The sequence below is a fragment of the Equus caballus genome, chromosome 16 (assembly GCF_041296265.1).
Source record: "Equus caballus isolate H_3958 breed thoroughbred chromosome 16, TB-T2T, whole genome shotgun sequence".
Classification (NCBI taxonomy): domain Eukaryota; kingdom Metazoa; phylum Chordata; class Mammalia; order Perissodactyla; family Equidae; genus Equus; species Equus caballus.
Genome location: NC_091699.1, coordinates 89,346,256 through 89,351,475, shown reverse-complemented (window position 1 = coordinate 89,351,475; position 5,220 = coordinate 89,346,256). Strand labels below are relative to the sequence as shown.

The window sequence follows — 5,220 nt, the reverse complement described above, 5'->3', positions numbered from 1 at the left end:
AACATTCCACCCACAATCTATTATTTACAGGCCTGGGCTTCTCCAGGTTACTCGCTGGAGGCACCAGATGCTCGCTTCACCCCCTTATCTCTGAGTTCTTCCATGGACAGTAGGGGTTGACCAGCAAATAGCATTAAGTATGCAATCAGCACAGCAATTGTCTGCCAGTCGGACTCCTAGCCACTCAACTGTTGGAAACTGCCTCATACCTGTATGAAACAACAAGAGGTCTCTAAATGACAAGGGGAGACTTGTTCCCTTTCTATATGGGAGGGGCAGTGGAGCTGTATAAACATTCCTTTGACCAGAAACTGTTGACTTAGTATTGTACATATAGTTAAGGTTATTGATTTAATAAGTTAAATTATATTTAAGCATCCCCATCTACCCTAACAATCAGAGGAGCACACATTAGAAACGGCAAAAGTTGGTTGAAGCAGAACCAATGGATGGCGGAAGAAATGGTCCCTGAGAACACAGAGGTAAGGGGGTAAACACTCAGACTTAGGAGATAAGGGTGAAGGGTCTGGAGCTAGACTTTCTGGGTTCAAATTTGGCTTTGCTACTGGCTGCTTTATAAATTGAATAAGGCCTTTAACTTGTCTGGGCCTCAGTTTTCTCAGCTATAAAGTAGGGGTAATAGAAGTCCATGCCTCATTGGGTTGCTTTGAATGAGTTTAAATGAGTCTTTCCTGTGAAGTGCACAGCACCGTGCTTGGCACAGAGCAGCCCTGGGTAATCATTATTGTTAGAGAAGGTCGAGTTGGGAAAGCACAGAGATCAGGAGTATTTGGTTAAGAGCAAAGGACCGTACACACCAGAGAGACCCAGAGGGGATCCCTCTGTTACAGTCTGTGACAAATAATATTTGGTATTGGTAACAGAATTCCTGAGTACATCTGTGAAAAAGAAAAAAAAAGGTATTAAACTGCACAGAGTGTTTTGTAATCTGGTTTTTTCACTTGGTGAACATTTTTCGATGAAATTAAACATACAATTCATCCTGTGGCCATATCTTTTATTTACCACCTTCTTATTATCAGATACTTCAGTTCTTTTCAATTTGATATTAATAGATGTGGTGAGAAGAAAAATATCAATATTTAAAACAATCAAAAAAACATTAACCATAGCTATTTCCATATACTAGTGGAGATGGTTCTTTGTTTAGGAAAAGATCTGGCAAAGCCTCTTGGGGCATAAACAGTAACAATCCACTCGTGGTGGGAAGGCAGAGGAAATTACAGAGGAAGGTGAGCTGCCCTCAGAGCACAGTGAAAGGAACTGTGCCTTTCCCCCGCGTTGTCTGGGGACAGCAGGTGAGGCTTGGGGATGGAGGCTCCCCAGGAGAGCAGAGGTTCTGTGCTTCAGAACACAGGGCATGTGCTGGGCTCTATGGAGGACACACCAGCGTGGGATAATTTTCTAGTCACGGTGCAATTGACATCGACGTTAAAGCTGTCTCTGGGACCACACTCTACTTCCTGTTGGTTGTCCCTAGACATGATGCTCTCCAAACAATACATTTATATCCATGATAATATAGTGGATTGGAGGAAGAAAGTTGTCTAGGGTAGAGAAAAGTGAGTCATCAAGAGAAGTCAACAGACATTGTTTCTAGCAGTGAGATCTCAGGAATGCTACTGCACCACTCTGTGCATCAGTTTCGTCTCAAAAGGTGATAACGTCACTTATTTCATGGAGTTGAATGTAAAATTAAAATGTTTAGAAGACGGCTGGCAACAGTATGTGCTCGATAAACATTAACTACAACAGTCTACTCCAGTGACTCTGCTGTGCACACCCGTGATTGAATGTAGTGTCCTGCAAAGTCACCAAAAGAATTCCTTATCAGAATAAATCAGATTCTTATTGTTCTGCAGATAGAAATGGAGACAAAGTCAACAATTCAAGCTAACACACAAACACTAGAACAAATATGTGATTAACTAAATATAGTATATAATCTTTCCAAATTCCTTTCTCTAAGGAAGTATCCATGTAGGATAAACACTGTGGAAATAAAGAATAGACTCTTACCATGCACCATTCACGTTCTACAGGCTTTGTGTCTGTATCCCTTGGTTACACGGGTTATTTTGCAGCCAAGCAAAAATTACGCAAAAGAGGACTCCTACAATTTCTAGATCTATATCTAATTTTAATTGTTTTCAAAATGGAGTTTTTACTAATAAATATTAAGGACAATGTTAAATTTTATGCAATACATTCAATTTAATAAGGCAGAGGAGTAGCACCTTTTTAAGGAGAGCCTATTCAAAAAGTAAATATAGGCTTTGAAGAGTAAGTTTCACTTGTGCAGGAAACTTGGTTATGTAGAATAATTCATCCCCTAAAAGGGCCAGCTAACAAGTTCTGGTGCACTATTCTGAGGTTTCTGCATTTACTCTATTAAACATGAAACAACAAGTTGTGAAAAGTTTTTTCAGCCATTTATTCTTTCATTGGCTTCAAGTATTCATTTATCCACTTATCATGGGGCCAACAAATATTTATTGTGTAGCTACTATGTGCCAGAGACTGGGCACTGTGTGGAGATGTGCTTTGATTTCAGAGGGTTTGGTTTAACTGAACGTGAAGTTACACATAGGTGCTGCCATCCTTTGTTTATGCAGTGGGTTCTCTTTGCTTTCCAGCCATCACGAAGGAGGGCTGGGGAAGATTTCCACCCCATCACACAGAACGGACTGACGAAAAATCTTCACTGGGGACACATACAAGAAGAGAGAAAGTAGAAGCTCCATTCTTTTGTCAGCCAGCAGATGGGTGTGCCTGAACACACTATGGATGAAGGTTCCAGGGGAGAGCCCCTGACTATGTTGATCTCCCTTCTTACAAGGCAAACATGAAAACAACCTTGTCAATGTGTGTGTGCTTGTGCACTGTGTGTGTGTGTGTGTGCGTGTGTGTGTGTACTTGAAACAGAGAGAGAGGGTAGGGGTGGAAAAAAAGAGAGAAAGTTTGGCAGAAGTGAGGGTGTGGTGGTAATTAGAAACTGGAGAATTGGCCAGACCAGGTTAAGTTCTAGATGTTTCCATAGTAATAGCTCATGAGAAGTTTGGTTCAAGCACAGCCCCTCTTGCCAGAGGGAGGAAGCCTCCAGTCCTGTGGGATGCTGACCTTGGGTGCAGGCACTCCTGTAGAGAAAAGGAATAGTCTCTTCTCCCACTTTGCTCCTTTTCCAAGTAAACAAGAAACCCCAGGGTAATTTTCAGATAATTTGAGGCTCTCCTATGTGCCAGGTATTATGCTAGGTATCAAGGACCTCAGAGTAAATAAACTGGATGAAATCTCCTACTGTCATGTAACTTGCAGACTAGTGGGAGATAACAGACGAGTACAGTTAAGGCTACCTTATTAAGTATTATCTGAGCATAAAATCAATCTTGTTCAAAATGTGCAGGACAGGATTTTACATTATTTTAATGTGTATTAGAAAAAAATATAAGCACTACCTTAAATTTTTGCAGATATTGCTTAGGATGAGGCCAAAGGAGCAGTAAATTAAACAAATTGGGGGGAGAGGGATAGCTTATTAAAACATGTTAGGTAAATAATAATATAGGTAGACCTCAGATATAGCATCAAAAATTGTTCATGTGACATGTGAATAAAGTTCAGGAAACACCACCTCCTGAGACTGAATCCTCACAAAATCCTGTGAAGTAGGCATTAAGATACAATACTGTCAGAAACTGGCCTCAGAGAAATCTAGAACACTATCCAGTGCCTCAGGACCTGAAGGATGGACTGCAGTTCCACAGCCCTTATTCTCTCCATGGCCCTGTGCTGACATCGGGAATGTCAAAGATCATCACAAATTGTAATTCACATAGGATTCTCCCAAGTGCTAACCCTATGTACTCAGCTCTCTATCCCACAGAGCAACCTGGAGCCATCGGGCTGTGGCTCATGAAAGGAGTTGCAACTTGCTTTTTCCCTCCGGGAATCAACAGCTCAGTGTTAGTAGCATTTACTCTGCCTGTGCCTTTGCAGCCCAGAAACCTGAAGGCAGTTACCTCAAAATTCAGAAAAATACCTACTGATAATAGGTGGTCCCATGCAGAGGTTTTCCACCCTAGGAAATATCAGAATAGAGGAACTAAATATGGGCTGAGAGAAAACTGCTGAGCTGGCTTCTACTGTGGAAGTCGTTAACCAAGTTGGATTAGGAAACTCTTCCAAAGCCACATCTGCCCTATTAAAGCTTTAAGGGCCACATGCCAAAGTGAAAATTAAATAAAGCAACAAAGAGACTGTGCCCAAATGAATTTGGTTTTATTTTTGCCACACAGACTCGGGCTCTGCACTATACGGCAACCACAGAGAGACTTTGCCAAGTTGTGGCGGTTTCCCAGAATGCATTAAAAACTCAGGAAGTCTCCGCCATCTCTGCTAATGATGTTTGCTACTGGATCATAAAATGGCTTCTAGTCTGACTTTCATGGAAAAGCCCGTTTAGTGAAAATTTCATCAAGCAATGTGAAATTTGTACATCAATTTCAGTATAGGCTATTAGGCATGGCTTAAAATTCTGCAACAATAAAGGTTTCAAAATGCCTGTTATTCCTGTCTTAATTGCCTTTTTTCCTTCCAATATTACTAGTATTTCATCCCATGCAAAAAAAGCCTGTGTTTCAAATTTAGTAAAGGACAAAGGACACAGCTCCATGGAATTAGATGATACGTACATTCAAATGCCGGTATGATTGCAAAGGACTTTTCCTACTCTGCTCATTGCCAATGGAAAGCAGTATGAGAAAAACTTTAGCCTTAGATAAGCTTTATTATTGCCAAGTTGCTTCAAGTGTTGAAGTTTATTTTAAAATGGTTTTCTTATTATGAACATAACTTTGTATATCTTCACCAATTTTGGAGGGTTGTGAATCTGAATCATGGAATATTTGTTCTGCCTTACTTTGCTTCTTGCATCTTTTTTTTTTTCTTTCAAGTATATGCAGAAACTCAAGGCAGACCCAAAATATTCCTAAAAACCTGTTTCAATGAATAGGAATAATGAAAATGATTTCTAATTAATACAACAAATATACAAAATGGTTTGTTCACTGGATTACAAAGACATTTTTTAACAAGTTATCCTTCCCAATCCTAGTTTCACAATCAGTAGAAAAACAAAATTGGTAGACTATTACATAAAAAAGCTTCTAGCATAAACGTTTAGAAAACCTGGATGAAAGA

At 40.1% G+C, this 5,220-nt stretch overlaps 1 long non-coding RNA gene across 1 annotated transcript; it reads left to right on the top strand.

The window, feature by feature from the left end:
- Positions 1-404: 404 nt before the first annotated feature.
- LOC111768438 (uncharacterized) lies at positions 405-3,375 on the top strand. Its single transcript, XR_002800820.2, has 2 exons — positions 405-482; positions 2,658-3,375. It is a non-coding gene; the product is annotated as an uncharacterized lncRNA (long non-coding RNA).
- Positions 3,376-5,220: the final 1,845 nt, after the last annotated feature.